We start from the raw sequence: 16,896 nt of genomic DNA, 5'->3' as shown, positions 1-16,896 counted from the left end.
TGCTCATGGAATAAAAGGGACAGTAGCAACATGGATACAAAATTGGCTGAGTAATAGGAAGCAGGAAGTAACGGTCCATGGATATTTTTCAGGCTGGAGGAAGGTTGGTGTTGGAGTTCCCCGGGGGTTGGTATTGGGACCCTTGCTTTTCCTGATATATATTAATGATCTAGATCTTGGTGTGCAGGGAACAATTTCAAAGTTTACAGATGATACAAAGCTTGGAACTGTTGTAAACTGTGAGGAGGACAGTGTAGAACTTCAAAAGGACATAGACAAGTTGGTGGAGTGGGCAGATAAGTGGCAGATGAAGGTCAATGCAGAAAAACGTGAGATGATGCATTTTGTTAGGAAGAACATGGACAGACAATATAAAATAAGGAGTGGAATTCTGAAGGGGGTTCAGGAGCAGAAAGACCTGGGTATATATGTGCATAGATCATTGAAGGTGGCAGGGCAGGTAGAGACAGCAGTTGATAAAGCATATAGTCTCTTGGGCTTTATTAATAGGGGCATAGAGTACAAGAGCAAGGAGGTTATGCTGAATTTATATAAGACACTCATTAGACCTCAGTTGGAATATTGCATACAGTTCTGGGAGCCACGTTGTAGGAAGGATGTGAATACATTGGAGAGAGTGCAGAAGAGCTTTACAAGAATGGTTCCAGTACCAGAAGTTTACGTCCCGTGGGCGGGCGCATACCTGACCCAAATGGGCGTAAAATCGCGCGAGATAACATCGGGCAAGTGTCCCGACGTCATCGCGCACTCATGCGATATTTCGCTCAGCAGGCACATGCAAAAGTCAGAGGAGCACCTGCCGCCAATTGAGCAGGCAATTAAACTCATTAGTGGCCCAGCTGTATGTGATTTTTCATGGCCTGTCCAACCTTACTGTTGGTGGGCAGGCCAGTCGGCCAGTTGGGCTTCACATTTTTGATGAAACCTCATCCAAGAGCAGGATGAAATCTCCGTTAGGATTTAAAATAAAAGTTGATATCTATACTCTTTTTTTAATGAGGTATGCTTTCAGGTGCTTAATTGTGCTGCATGGACATTTTTTGCAGCATTTTTGTGCTTGCTTTTATTATTTGGCATTATTTTGATGTATCTGTCTGCCTCCAGGGAACTCACTGGAGGCACTCACCAGCATCCGCAATGACATTAGCACCCGCCCTCTTCCCGCCCCCACCGGCAGTGCTGAGCCTTTCTCCAGGCACATTTCACGCTGGCTGGCCGTTAATTGGCCAGACAGCATGAAATTGCAATCAGGGGCCAATCGCAGGCAGAAGTGCATTTCTCAACTGCTTCCAGGCCCACTGATCGTGCATGCCCAGCGAATGTAAGATTCAGGCCCAGGGATAAGAAACTTTAGGGGAGGTGGTGTCATATTAGTATTGTCACTGGATTGGTATTCCAGCAACCAAGGGTAGTGCTCTGGGGACCTGGGTTCAAAGCCCATCATGGCAGATGGTGAAATTTGAATTCAATAAAAACCCGGAATTAAAAATCTGATGATCATCATGAAACTATTACCAATTGTTGTAAAAACCCTTCTAATGCCCCTATAGGGAAGGAAATCTGCTGTTCTGGCCTACATGTGACTTCAGACCCACAGTGATGTGGTTGACTCTTAAATGCCCTTTGAATAAGGCAATAAATGCTGGCCTAGCTAGGAACAAATTTTTTTAAAAGGTTACGAAGATAAATTGGAGCGGTTGGGACTGTTCTCCTTGGACAGAAGAAGGCTAAGAGGAGATTTGATAGGGATTTTCAAAATCATGAGGGGGCTGGGCAGAGTAGATAGGGAAGCTGTTCCCGCTTGTAAAAGGATCAAGAATGAGAGGACACAGATTTAAAGCGATTTGCGAAAGAAGCAAATGTGTTGTGAGAAAAAACTTTATCACACAATGAGTGGTTCAGATCTGGAATTCATTGCCTGGAAGTGTGGTGGAGGCAGGTTCAATCGAGTCATTCAAGAGGTTATTATTTGATTATTTGAATAGAAACAATGTGCAAGGGTATGGGGAAATGGCAGGGCAGTGGCACTAGGTCATAATGCTCATTTGGAGAACCAGTGCAGACACGATGGACCAAATGGCCTCCTTCTGTGCCATTAAAATTCTGTGATTCGGTAAAGATGATCATGGCCATGAGTTTTAGTGTGCCTGGCTCCTTCTAGGCGGCAGCTGGAGATATTTGCAACATAAGACCATAAGACATCGGAGCAGAAATTGTGCCATTCAGCCCATTAAGTCTGCTCCGCCATTCAATCATAGTTGATAGGTTTCTCAACCCCATTCTCCCGCCTTCTCCCTGTAACCTTTGATCCCCTTACCAATCAACAACCTTTCTATCTCGGTCTTAAATACACTCAATGACCTGGTCTCCACAGGCTTCTGTGGCAATGAATTCCATAGATTCACCACTCTCTGGCTAAGGAAGTTTCTCCTCATCTCTGTTCTAAAAGGTCTTCCCTTTACTCTGAGGCTGTGCCCTCGGGTCCTAGTCTCTCCTACTAATGGAAACATCTTCCCCACGTCCACTTTATCCAGGCTTTCAGTATTCTGTAAGTTTCAATCAGATCCCCCCTCATCTTGCAGTTTGCCCTCCACTGTTACGTGAGGCTCTCAATTCAAAGGGAGCGAACTACATTTCATTCCCTCCCACCAGAGTGAACACATGCCTTCACTAGGATTGCAAACTTCCCCACCATGAAGGATGTTATTTACTACACGCATGTCATTTTGTGGATAATGCACAACCTCGCCATCATGAAGTTGCTACTAACTATACATTGAGCCACGGAGGAGCATGATTATGAGGAGGAGAAGGAAGAAGAGTCAGAGGAAGAAGGGGAAGGGAAGAGGCAACCAAGACATCTCTTTCCTGCCCATGCTGTCCTTGATTAACTCATCCAAGCACGACACCAGTAACCACAATTCCAATTCCCCATTTACCAGAAGTCCCAACCCTGCCTTCCCTTTGCTGCTGATCATCACAGCGTCCACTTGGTCACAATGCAAAAATAAAACTTACCACAAAATAAATGTCCCAAGCCAAATTATAAATAAAAACATGCAATATTGCATGCAAAAGTCAACTAATCACCTTTGTCTCCTCCCTCAGTATCTGCCTCCTGTGTGTCTTTCCCTGCCCTAGTGCTCCTACTCAGTATTACCCCAGTGGCTGCAGAATGGCTGGTGGAAGGCTGCTGTCTCTCAGTGGAGGAGACTTCCGATGGTCTTGCACGATGCCCTCAGGCAGCTTTAGGATCAGAAGATATGGCTGCAGGCTGCACTACCTCGACATGTGTAGCAGCAGCCTGGTAAGTTCCTGATCATGGACAGCAGGTTCATGCCCTTTGGAAGCACCACCACTTGCTCAGGGAAACACCTCAGCAGTCCAAGTAGTCTGTTGGTGGACATACAGTTTGACTGCTTTGACACCCTATAAGCAAGCCCCTTTGCATGATGTAATCTATAACCATAATGCTAGCAGTCTGGGCTGAGCAATGTAAGTTGCAGCATTGGCCATCAAATGCTACGTTATGCATCATTGATTGTTCACAAGTGTGCAAACTGAATTGGCCACCAGTTCCATGCTGGAAAGGATGGGCTCCTGTGTTGTGTTGGTGCTGGACTCCTCCATGCTCCTTGACAACGACCACAAGCTTTCTGGCAGGTTTTCTGGTGCACTCAGTATTTCACTGTGCATACCCATCACCATTCTTCTGCCATTTCAAAGCTCTCATCTCAGTCCTCTGCAGCAGATCTCATATGTAACCTCACCTTCCAGTGAGTTAGCACTTGTGCTATCCTTTCCCCCTGCCTTGAATGAAGCCTACTTGGGCCCAGGGCCCTATGTGCACGTCCCACCTCTGTGCTATCCTCTAAATTACACGCAGTGTCAGTATCTGAGCTACTGACTATGAGTGTGAACTCAAGTGACGGTGCTAGGTCTTCATCTTCGCTATCATCTTGGTGTTCCACAACTGCCTAGCCAGGTTGCACTTCTTGGGTAATTGCAAGGAAAAAGACATAGGGATAAGCTTGTGGTGTGGGGAGGGAGTGAAAGTAAAAGGATCATGATTACACCACTGTATAAATCAGAAAATAATCTGAGATGAGGAGAAAGTGAGATAACAGCCAGGAAATTACATAGTAGGATACTGACATCTTTGATGATTTCAGCCCCTTTCTGGTCATGGTCTCAGCAATGCCCATTCCAATAGTGGCCACCATCATCTCATCCCTGAGGATTAGGATGTGCAGGCAGACATAATCCCCTTGGGTCAGGCTTGCAGCACTACTGTGTGAGGATGAGTGAAGCAAATGAATGTTAGGTGTGAGGTCTGATTATTAGAGATTGTTTGTAGGTGAGCAATGGCTTCTGGTAATTTGAGCAGAGGCTAAGATTACTGGTGCTGTTGGTAGGTCATGGCATTTGAAGATACTTTTACTGACCTTAACCACTTGTGGAACTTCATTGAACTTCTTGCAGCACAGAATCCATGCCCTATGTGCTTGACTCCTTTCACTGACCTCTACAACTATCTGAGCCCACAGCATTTTGATCTTGTGTCTGGACGACCTCCTTTCCCCCTACAGATGCAGGACATCCTCCTCCTTTCTACTTCCTCCAGCAAGATGTCCAGGATGACATCCGAAAACATTGTAGCCCACTCCCTTTCCTGTTATGCCATTACTCACACTTCCCTAGATTAGGGGTGGAATTTTACGGGCCAGAAAATGCGATGAGCCATTCCAAAGTCCACTGACTACGAAAATCCCACCAGCAAGAGGGGCTGTAAAATTCTGCTTTAGGTTTTCTCCAATCACAATTCCCAGCACTTGGTCCAGGTGGCTTCTGGCAATTACTTTTGGACGAGGAACCCCATCCTTTGACTACATTTATCACACCCTTTGGGAGATGTTGTTTCAATCATCTACCCTTTGGAATCAAATCAGATCCAAAGATTTTTCAAAGAACAATGACAACCATTTTGGATGGATTAGGAGGAGTCATCCCCCACATGGGTGACATCCTGATCCACGGTTCCACCACACTGGAACATGATACAAAATTGAGAGCAGTGTTGCAATGCTGGAAAGAAGCAGGCTTAACTCTCAACAACAACCGTGAGTCTTCACAACCAACCACAACATTTCTAGAGCACATCATTCACACATCAGGCATCACGCATCAGGCATCAGGGCTGATCCCTCCAAAAGACAAAAAAGGCATTCAAAGATTTTCCACTGCCCTGCAACGTTACAGAGCTCCAACACTCCATGGTCAGTCAGGTAGGGAAGCTCCCCCCGAACTTGGTATAGGTGAACAAACCATGACAGCAACTGTTCAGGCAAGACCAAGCATGGTGTTGGGGAGAACATCAATAAATCTCATGCCAGAATATCAAGAACATGTTTATTCCCCAGACACATTGGCACATGATGACACGGAACTGCCCACAAAAGTTACTGCGGATGCATCAACAACTGGACAAAGAGTAGTACTCTTCCAAATCCAGAAAGATGGAAGACACAGACCATATATTATGCATCTCGGTCATTGAACATGGAACAAAGAAATGCTATAATCAAAAACAAGGCATTGGCAGCCACATGGTCCTGTGAGAAGTTCACTAACTACATCTTAGGCCTCCAGTTTACAATCGAGACAGACCACAAGCCATTGGTCACCTTATTAAATACCAAGGAACTAGCAAAGATGCCACCTAGAGTCCAGAGATTCCAGCTGGGACTCTTGAAGGTTTGATGCAGCACAAGGCAAACAGCAAACAACAGCAGATGCATTGCTACACGTTCCTCTTGGAAAGCCTGAACAGGAGATCATAAATCTTGCTGAGGATGTGGAGTCATGCAGCTTATTGACTACAAAATTCCTACCAGCAACCACACTTAGGCTGAATGAAATGTGGCAAACACAGAAAACAGATGGAGAATGTGCTAACATTAGAGAAGACTGCAAAAATGATGGCCAGAATATGTTCCAAACAATTTCATTCTGGAACAATGCTTTGAGCAATGTAGGCATCTCAGTATTGTGGACGACTTATTAATCTACAGTGAGAGTTTGGTCATATCAAGAGTCCTAAGTCTCAAGGTCCTTCAAAGAATACACCAGAGACAACTAAGCATTACAAAGCGTCAGTTTGGTGCCCAGGAATCTCAAAATCACTAGAGGACATAATTTTGTGCTGCATCACCTGTGCAATCCAACACCAAGAGCAAAAAGAACCGCTGATGGCTCCCTCATTTCCACCCAGGCCCTGAGAATGACTCAGAATGGACCTTTTTGAGCTCAAGGGAAAGGAACTTGTCATAGTTGTTGACCATTACTCCAGATCGATTGAGGTTAAATATCTTCATGATAGAACCTCAGAAGCAGTCATTAGTTCACTAAAACCACACATGGCATTGCAGGTATTGTCAATTCAGACCATGGCCCACAGTTTGTGAGTGAATGTTCAAGAAGTTTACAGAAGACTATCTGTTCACACAACTAGTTCACAAGCAAATAGTGAGGCCAAGAGAAGAGTAAGAACAGTCAACACTTTGTTAAAAAAGAATGATGATATCAACTTAGCACTGTTGAGTCACTGTTCCACACCACTTCAGAATGGGTTGGCTCCATCAGAACTTCTGATGGGAAGAAAACCATGAACTTGACTTCCTGTCCTTCCACACATGTTCATGCCTTGGCTCAAAACACCTGACATTGGGAGACTAAGGGAGAAGGAGGATGAGTATCGTGCCAATTGGACCATAAATTACAATCACCGATATAGACTGCATGAGTTACCAGAACTCTAACCAGGTGAATCAGTTCAGATTAGAGACCAGAACAGAAAAGGCCAAATACTGGAAAGACACAAAACCTGAGATCATATCTTGTAGAGAATGAGAATGGGATAGTGAGAAAAACTAAAAGCATACTCATATCCACTAGAAGAAGACGACCTTCAATGGAATGGACTAACTACCCTTATGATCAGGAAGGCAATCTGAACAGTGAACCAATAGTCTCTGAAGGTTCACATGCTACTCTATAAAGTTCCAGAGAGAACTTGGAGAACCTGAATCCTATGGAACTTCCAAGAGAGATGAGAACAAGGTCAGAGAGATTGGTGAAACCACCACAATGCTTATTTCTGTGAACCAGGGATATAGACAGGCATTTTGGGGAGACAAGTAGGATAATGTAGGACAGTATTTATTGAAGTCAGAGACTTGCGGGGAGATAGAGCATAAAGGGTTAATGTTAAAATGTAAATATATAGTCTACATCATCAGTAATGTAAGATTACATGACAACAGAGAGATAGTTCTATGTAGAGCCTCATGCTAAGTCTGTGTTGTACACAATTAGTATAATGTTCAATAAAAGGTAGAGTTTACCAACAGCCTTGCCTTCAGCATTATTGTAAGTCCAGACCCATGACAACCACATCTAAGACCTACAACGATAATAACAGAGCCAGCACCGAAAGGTAGCTGAAGTCTGTCTTCAGACCTGCTTCAGCCATCCCCCTCCAGACCTGCTTCAGCCATCCCTTCCAGACCTGCTACAACCAAGACTCCCTATCCACCACCTTAAACACTCATTCCCTCCACCACCGACTCCACAGTAGCAGGAGTGTGTACCATTTACAAGATGTACTGCAGGACCTCACCAAGGCTCCTTAGACAGCACCTACCAAACCTGTGACCTCTACCACCTAGAAGGACAAGGGCAGCAGATGCATGGGAATGCCACCACCCGGCAGTCCCCCCTCCAAGCCACATACCATCCTGACTTGGAAATATATCGCTGGTCCTTCACTGTCACTGGGTCAAATTCCTGCAACTCTCACCCTAACAGCACTGTGAATGTACCTACACCTCATGAACTGCAGTGGTTCAAGAAGGTAACTCACCATTACCTTTTCAAGGGCAATTAAGGATGGGCAATAAATGTTAGCCTAGCCAACGATGCCTACATCTCGTGAACAAACAAATTTTAATAAAGCCATCCCCCTTCAAACCTGCTTCAGCCCTCCCCATCAAGACCACTTCAGCCATAAGACTGCCAGCCAGTAGTGCAGACCTGTCAATGGGTCAAGGCCAGAAGGTCAGCCAGGCAGGCATAGTGAAGACCAGAGGAGAAAGGGGTTTGTCGGCATGGCAGAAGGAAGATCACTGAGGAGGTTAGTAGCCATGGTGCCATCTGGAGAATTAGGCTGCAGAGCCTTATGTGCATCAATGATCTTCCCTGCTACCCAAGGGTGAGTATCACACCTTGGGTCCCTTAGGGGGTCAGCAAATGTGAGAATGTGGATGATGGGAAGGGAGACCTCACCATGTTAGTGACAATGGGGTAAAGCAGCAGCATTTCTAATGGAAGGAGTGAATACAGCTTGATCAAAGGGCAAGAGTCCGGCAGTGGAGACCCTTGCAAGGTCATTCCAAGTGGCCCCGACGTCAATAGCTACATTGCCAGAGCACAGGCATTGTGCCACTTTTTGTAGGATGAGTAACATTCCTCTTCCTTGTTCCAAGAGGAGAAGAGAGACACAACACCCAAAAAGGGGCCATTCCAGTGGCAGAGTCCCATTTCCCGTTATCCTAACGCCAAAGGAAAAGGGGGCTCTTGAACTGGCAGAGGAGCATGGCAGCAGCTCCATCACAGGCGGTGAGGCAGGAGAGTTGCAAGAGAGTGAGTATCCTCAGGAGCAAGCACAAGGGAGCCTTAGGCAAATACGATGGACGGTGTTTCTGTCACCTTCACTGTACAGACATTGACCTGAATACTGGCTGATTCTAGAGGGTCCTGTCTGGAAGGGAAAAACCCTTCCAATTTTCTGCTCTCTTACACTGGTCATCCACAAGAAAAGGGGACTACTGTCTTTGGGAAACAGTCATCCACCTCTGAGGAGGAGGAGGAGAAGGAGGGGACCTCAGAGGGTGCAGCGTCAAATCATTCCCCCACACCCTCCACCAGCTCAGTTACTTTCACCTTGTTGGGTTGATGTGTTTATGAGTAGACTCAGGGTCACAACTTGGTGAGGTCACCACACACAAGCTGAACCAGCTGTCAAAGGCTGTGTGACAGCTGAGGCCACTGACACTCAGTGACACTCAGCACTTCTGGTGAAAGATTGTAACAAATCCTTCAGCCTCACCTTCTCAGGGGACTGTGGGAGACCAGGCCCATCCTGAGCTGCAGGATGATGACATTCCTTTGGAGTCATCAGGAAGGAAACAGCTGTTGGAAGTTCAGTGTGGGGTACTTAAAGACTTGGGAGATCCAGAGAGTTACGTGCACCCTGGCTTGGACAGTGGAGGAGTCCATCCATGCGATGAGTGCTGCCATTTCCCTTTTGTCTGCACATGTGGTCTCCCTCCCTCGAGGGATTAGTGACGCACATGAAGAACCAGATACAGCAGACTAGTCAGTGGATGCTGGAGATGTGCATTGGCCTGAATACCATTGCCTTGTCCATGAGCTCAAGGGAGGATTGGCAAGCAAAGAGGAGGACAGGCCATCTGGAATCACCACAAGCTACTCGTCTTTCTCAGGTTAGCAGGGAGGTAGGTATAAGTGTGCCTTGTGAGGGAGGAGGAGGAGCTGACTTCCACATCTGAGGGATTGCTTCCAGGGCACAGTCTTTATAGCCTTAGCCCCTCTGCTAGTGACATCAACACCTTAGGTTACTATGACAATGGAGGAGGCTCCTGTACCTGGGCAGGAGCCTCTTAGCATGCCAAGACCTGCCAGGTCTCAGGTGGTCAGAGGATGGCTGCCAAGGTCATCCCAGGCCACAGGGCAGCAAGGTCAGCAGCTTGTCTCCATCACAGCTGGCAGTGAAGGGACAGCACCATGCAGGAACACTTGGAGCTAGGAAAAACACTACGATGCAGCTGAGCTTCATAGGTGAATAGATAGTTAAGGTGTTACTGCATGTGTTTGCTAAAGTTTGTAATAAAAATGTTACTTCTTTTTTCAACATTTCCATCTTTTGTTAGCGAACCTCTGGAAGTGCAGGAATACCATAAGACAACTGTTTCATGGTCATCATCAGACTTTTAATTCCAGAATTTTATTGGATTCAAACTCTAGTATCTGTGTGGTGGGATTCAAACCCAGGTCCTCAGAGAATTAGCCCGGGACTCTGGAACACTAACCCAGTGACAATACTACTATGCCACCGCCTTCCCATGGTGTGGGAAGGTCATCCGAATTGTGTATGTATGAGCACATCCTGAGCCTCCCTTGTGTCTACGTCATCCCGTTCTCCACGCGGCCCCTCATGTCTTTCCGGATGCTATGGCTGGTCACCAACTTCCTCATCATCCTCCTCATCTGAGGATACCTCACACTCCACTAAATCCTCATTGGCCAGGGCCTCCCTACTCTGCAGTGAAGCACAACAGACTGCCATGAACTGGAAGACAATCGCTGAGGAATATTGAAGTGCCCCACTGGAACAATCCAGTCACCTGAATCTCATCTTGAGGAGGCCTATGGTGTGCTTAATGGTGGCTTGGGTCATCGTGTTGCAGCTATTGTATTTCTCCTCTGCCTCTGTCCTGGGGTTCCTCACTGGAGTCTGTAGCCATCCCTTTAGTAGATAGCCCTTGTTGCCCAGAACCCATCCTTGAAGGTATATGGGGGGAAGGTATATGGGCACCCCAGCTGGGAAGCCTGTTTCTTTGTAGGTGCCGTGGCTGCTTCTAGGGTATCGAGCACAAACCTGCAGGATCCACTGGTAGTGATCGCAGAAGAGTTGGATGTTAATGGAGTGGAATCGCTTCCTGTTAATGAAGGAAGCTGGCTGGCCTGTGGGAGCCTTGATAGCCACATTTCTGCAATCTATCATACCGTTCCTGGAGGAATCCAGTGAAGACAGTGAATCCTTTGCTCTCTCAATCTGTTAGGATCAGTGCAATAATGCACAGTTCCTCCTGAAGAAGGCATCAGTCACCACCTTGATTCAATAATGAGCTGTTGATTGGGAGATGCCACACTTGTCTCCAGTGGGCTCCTGGGAATGAACCTGAGCCTTAGAAATTAAGCACTGGCATCGAGTGACCACCAATCCCAATGGGGCTCAGCACATCCATCACCATTCCCCTCTCTTGGGTGAGGCACATTCTTCAACAGCACTGCCGTTCCAACATCTGGAGGTAGTCTATCCTCTGTCTGTACACCCTTGCCATCTTCTCCTCTGCACTGGCATCTACTCGTGGTCCCCTCTGTGGCCTCCTGCTGTTTCCCCGTCCCAAGGTTACCCATGCAGGTCATGGTGAGGTTGCTGCTCTCTGGGTCCATGTGCCCTCAGCTCTTTCCCACTCAGCATCTCCACCTCACTAGAGGACCCAATTCCTAAATGGGTGATGCCCATGGTAGGTGGATACTGCTGGTCTGAATAGACACTCTACCATATGCTTCTTCCAAATACCCCACCCCTCTCAGGCTCCTCTCAATGGACCCAAGGGCCAGCAGCCTGGTGGCACAATGCAGGCTCAATGCCAAAGCCCTGGCACCTGAACTCTTGCTCCTCAATGCAAATCTTTCTGGCTGCACGGCACAGCCCTTCCAGTGAAGGCAAACTGCCTCACCCCACTGCTGTCAAATGCAGAATAACCGTAGCTGCTGCCTTTTTACCACCCTTAAATACTTTGGGAGCCTTGACTCCCTGTGGCCCCCATTTGTTGGAAATTTTGAATAGTCGTAAAACACTGTTCAAAAACAACTTTAATTAACTTAACTACTTCTTAATTGTCATTTCTCCGAAAGCACACACAGTTCACACTTGCCCATTCGCTGCTGGTAAAATCTGGACCCAGCGTGATGGTGTCAGAAGTCTGTGCTGACACCACCCCACATGGTTTTTTGACCCACCACTCCCTCCAAGGCAGTCCTCAAAGAGGCCAGAAGATCCTAGCCCATTCCTTTTTCTCCAGAATGTGATGCTTCTCTGATTCCAGTCTTTGCTATCATGGTGCTTCTCCTACCTACAGCCTCCGTGTTTTGTGTTACTTAATGACTCTTGTGTTCAGTGGTTCTTGATCTCCATGAGCAGGGCCTGATAATTTACATCCCAGGGAACTAAAGGAAGTGGCCATTGAAATAGTGGATGCGTTGGTTTTATCTTCCAAAATTCTGTAGATTCTGGAACAGTCCCGGCAGATTGGAGGGTGGCAAATGTAATCCCACTATTTCAAAAAGGAAGGACGGGCCCAGCAGAGGTGGCAGCACAGTGGTATACAGTCGGGGGGGAGTTGCCCTGGGAGTCCTCAATATCCACTCCGAACCCCATGGAGTCTAATGGCATCAGGTCGAACATGGGCAAGGAAACCTCCTGCTGATTATCACATACCAGGGCAACTCCCTGCCGTCCTTACCTGGTCTGGCTTATGTGTGACTCTACACCCACAGCAATGTGGTTGACTCTTAAATGCCCACTGAAATGGCCAAGCAAGCCACTCAGTTGTATCAAACCACAACAAAGCCTCAAAAAAGGAATGAAACCAGACGGACCACCTGGCATCGACCTAGGCACCGGAAACAACAATGGCAAACTCAGCCCTATTGACCCTGCAATATCTGTGGCTTATGCCAATAATTGGGAGAGCTGTCTCACAGACTAGTCAAGCAACAGCTTCACGGAATCATATCTTACAGACACCACCGATATATGTCCTGTCCCACCAGCAGGACAGACCTAGCAGACATAGTGGCACAGTGGTATAGAGTCGGGAGGGAGTTGCCCTGGGAGTCCTCAACATCGACTCCAGGCCGCATGAAGTCTCAAGGCATCAGGTCAAACATGGGCAAGGAAACCTTCTGCTGATTATCACATACCGCCCTCCCTCAGCTGATGAATCAGTGCTCCTCCATATTGAACACCGCTTGGAGGAAGCACAGAGGGTGGCAAGGTTGTAGAATATGCTCTGGGTGAGGGACTTCAATGTCCATCACCAAGAGTGGCTCGGTAGCACCACTACTGACCGAGTCCTGGCAGAGTGCTAAAGGACATAGCTGCTAGACTGGGTCTGCAGGAGGTGGTGAGGGAACCAATGAGAGGGAAAAACATACTCGACTCATCCTCACCAATCTGCCTGCTGCAGATGCATCTGTTCGTGACAGTATCGATAGGAGGGATCACGGCACAATCATTGTGGAGACTTCACATTGAGAATATCCTCCATCGTGTTGTGTGGCACTATCACCGTGCTAAATGGGATAGATTTCGAACAGATCTAGCAACTCAAGACTGAGCATCCATGAGGCGCTGTGGGCCATCAGCATCAGCAGAATTGAACACAATATGCAACCTCATGGCCAGGCATATACCCCACTCTACCATTACCTTCAAGCCAATGGACCAACCCTGGTTCACTGAAGAGTGCAGGAGGGCATGCCAGGAGTAGCTCCAGGCTTACCTAAAAATGAGGTGTCAACCTGGTGAAACCATAACACAGGACTTCTTGCATGCCAAACAGCATAAGCAGCAAGTGATAGAGCTAAGCAATCCCACAACCAATGGATCAGATCTAAGCTCTGCAGTCCTGCCACATTTAGTTGTGAATGGTGGTGGACAATTAAACAGCTCACTGGAGGAGGAGGCTCTACAAATATCCCCATCCTCATTGATGGAGGAGTCCAGCACATCTGTGCTAAAGATAAGGCTGAAGCATTTGCTACAATCTTTAGCCAGAAGTGCTGAGTGGATGATCCATCTCTGTCTCCTCCAGAGGTCCCCAGCATCACTGATGTCAGTCTTCACCCAATTCGATTCACTCCACGTGATATCAAGACACGGCTGAGTGCACTGAATTTTGCAAAGGCTATGGGCCCTGACAGTATTTCAGCAATAGTATGGAAGACTTGTGCTCCAGAACTTACCGTGCCCCTAGCCAAGCTGTTCCAGTACAGCTACAGCACTGGCATCTACCCAGCAATGTGGAAAATTGCCCAGGTATGTTCTGTACACAAAATGCAGGACAAATCCAACCCAACCAATTACCACCCCATCAGTCTACTCTCCATCATCAGTAAAGTAATGGAAGGTATCATCAACAGTGTTATCAAGTGGCACTTGCTTAGCAATAACCTGCTCACTGACGCTCAGTTTGGGTTCCGCCAGGGCCACTCAGCTTCTGACCTCATTACAGCCTTTGTTCAAACATAGACAAAAAATCTGAAGTCCCAAGGTGAGGTGAGAGTGACTGCCCTTGACATCAAGGCAGCATTTGACCAAGTGTGGCTTTAAGGAGCCTTAGCAAAACTGGAGTCAATGGGAATCAGGGGGGAAACTCTCCATTGGTTGGAGTCATATCTAGCATAAAGGAAGATGGTTGTGATTGTTGGAGGTCAATCATCTCAGCTCTGGGTCATCACTGCAGGAGTTCCTCAGAGTGTGCCCTTGGCCCAGCCATCTTCAGCTGCTTCATCAATGACCTTCCTTCCATAATAAGGTCAGAAGCGGGGATGTTCGCTGATGATTGCTCAATGTTCAGCATTATTCACGACTCCTCAGATACTGAAGCAGTCCATGTCCAGATGCAACAAGACCTGGACAATATCCAGTCTTGGGCTGACAAGTGGCAAGTAACATTCGCACCACACAAGTGCCAGGCAAAGACCATCTCCAACAAGAGACAATCTAACCATCGCACCTTGACATTCAATGGCATTACTATTACTGAATCCCCCATGATCAACATCCTGGGAGTTACCAGTGACCAGAAATTGAATTGGATCAGCCACATAAATACTAGGCCACAAGCAGAGGTCAGAGGCTAGGAATCTTGTGATGAGTAACTCACCTCCTGACTCCCCAAAGCCTGTCCACCACCTACAGAGCACAAGTCAGGAGTGTGATGGAATACTCTCCACAACACTCAAGAACCAGATGGTGTTTTATGAAAATCAACAACGGTTATCATTAGACTTTTAATTCTAGATATTTATTGAATTCAAATTCTACCATCTGTCATGACAGGATTCACACCCAGGTCCCAAATTATTACCCTGGTTCTCTGGATTATAAGTGTAGCAACACCACTATGCCATCAGCTCCACTTATAAAGGATGTGTTAACAGGACGCATAGAAAATATCAACAGGATTAGACAAAGTCAAAGGGCCTGGATTTATGAAAGGGAAATCATGTTTGACAAACCCACTGGAGTTTTTTGAGGACATAACTAGTAGAATGGATAAGGGAGAACCAGTGGATGTGGTGTATTTTGATTTTCAGAAAGCTTTTGATAAAGTCCCACACAAGAGGTTGGTGTGTAAAATTAAAGCACATGGGATTGGGGGTAATATATCGGCATGGATTGAGAATTGGTTAGCAGACAGGTAACAGAGTAGGAATAAATGGATCTCTTCTGGAGTTGCAGCCGGTGACTAGTGGGGTACTAAAGGGATCAGTGCTTGGGCCCCAGCTATTAACAATATATGTCAATGATTTGGATGAGGGAACCAAATGTAATATTTATAAGTTTGCTGATAACACAAAACTAGGTGGGAATTTGAGTGGTGAGGAGAATGTTAAGAGATTTTAAGGCAATTTAGACAAGTAGAGTGAGTGGGCAAAGACATGGCAGATGCAGTATAACGTGGATAAGTGTGAAGTTACCCTCTTCGTTCAGAAAAACAGAATGGTAGAGTATTATTTAAATGTGATGGATTGAGAAATGTTGATGTACAAAAGGGCCTGGGTGTCCTTGAACACCAGTCAGTGAAAGCAAGCATGCAGGTGCAGCAGTCAGTTAGGAAGGCAAATGGTCTGTTGGCCTTCATTGCAAGAGGATATCACTGCAGCTGTAGAGGGCTTTGGTGAGACCACACCTGGAGTATTGCGTGCAGTTTTGGTCTCCTTACCTAAGAAAGGATATACCTGCCATAAAGAGAGTGCAGCGAAGGTTCACCAGACTGATTCCTGGGATGGAACGATTGTTGTATGAGGAGAGATTGGGCCGACTGGGCCTGTATTTATTGGAGTTTAGAAGAATGAAAGGGGATCTCATTGAAATGTGTAAAATTTTGACAGGGCTGGACAGACTGGATTCAGGGATAATATTTCCTCTGACTGGAGGGTCTAGGACCAGGGGCCACAGTCTCAGGATATGGGGAAGGCCATTTAGAACTGAAGTGAGGAGAAATTTCTTTATTCAGAGGGTGGTGAACCTATGGAATTCACTACCATAGAAGGCTGTAGAGCCAAGTCACTGAACATATTTATGAAATAAATAGATATATTTCTAGACTCTGAAGTTATCAAGGGGTTTAGGAGTATTGCATTGAGATAGATAATCGACCATGATCATATTGAATGACAAAGCAGTCTCAAAGGGCTGGATGACCTGCTCCTTCTCCTTTTTCTACGTTTCGATGTTTCTATGAGCACACCTGAAACTGTCCCACTGTGGCCTGCAGCATTCCCACAGCTGTGATACAGCCAAGCCTTACTTGTTTATGTATGAAGACATCAGAAGGGCTTGGCAGAATGGTGTGGACGTGTTGCCACTGGAAAGAGCAACAGGATCATTGATGGACTTCTCATGTTTACACTTGCTCTCAGGCTCTATGTCATTGTGCTTGCTGACCTGTGAACAAGCGAATCCTGTGACACCAATAGCATTATTAGTGTTCATATCAGTAGCTCTCCATTTGATCACCAAACCTTTCCAAGTAGGAGGTAACATTACAGTCAATGACACGTCTGGTAGCAGTCTGAACACAGGGGAAGGTCTGTGCTTCAGGTTGCCCTTATATTACCATGTGTTCCAATGTATCCCAAGCACCAGAATACTACATAATATGTGAATGATAGAACCCTGGCACTAGTCACTCAGTAAAAAAAAGCAGCTAAGCA

This window comes from Carcharodon carcharias, chromosome 3 (genome assembly GCF_017639515.1).
Source record: "Carcharodon carcharias isolate sCarCar2 chromosome 3, sCarCar2.pri, whole genome shotgun sequence".
Taxonomy (NCBI): Eukaryota; Metazoa; Chordata; class Chondrichthyes; order Lamniformes; family Lamnidae; genus Carcharodon; species Carcharodon carcharias.
Note: the sequence above shows the minus strand (reverse complement) of the source record.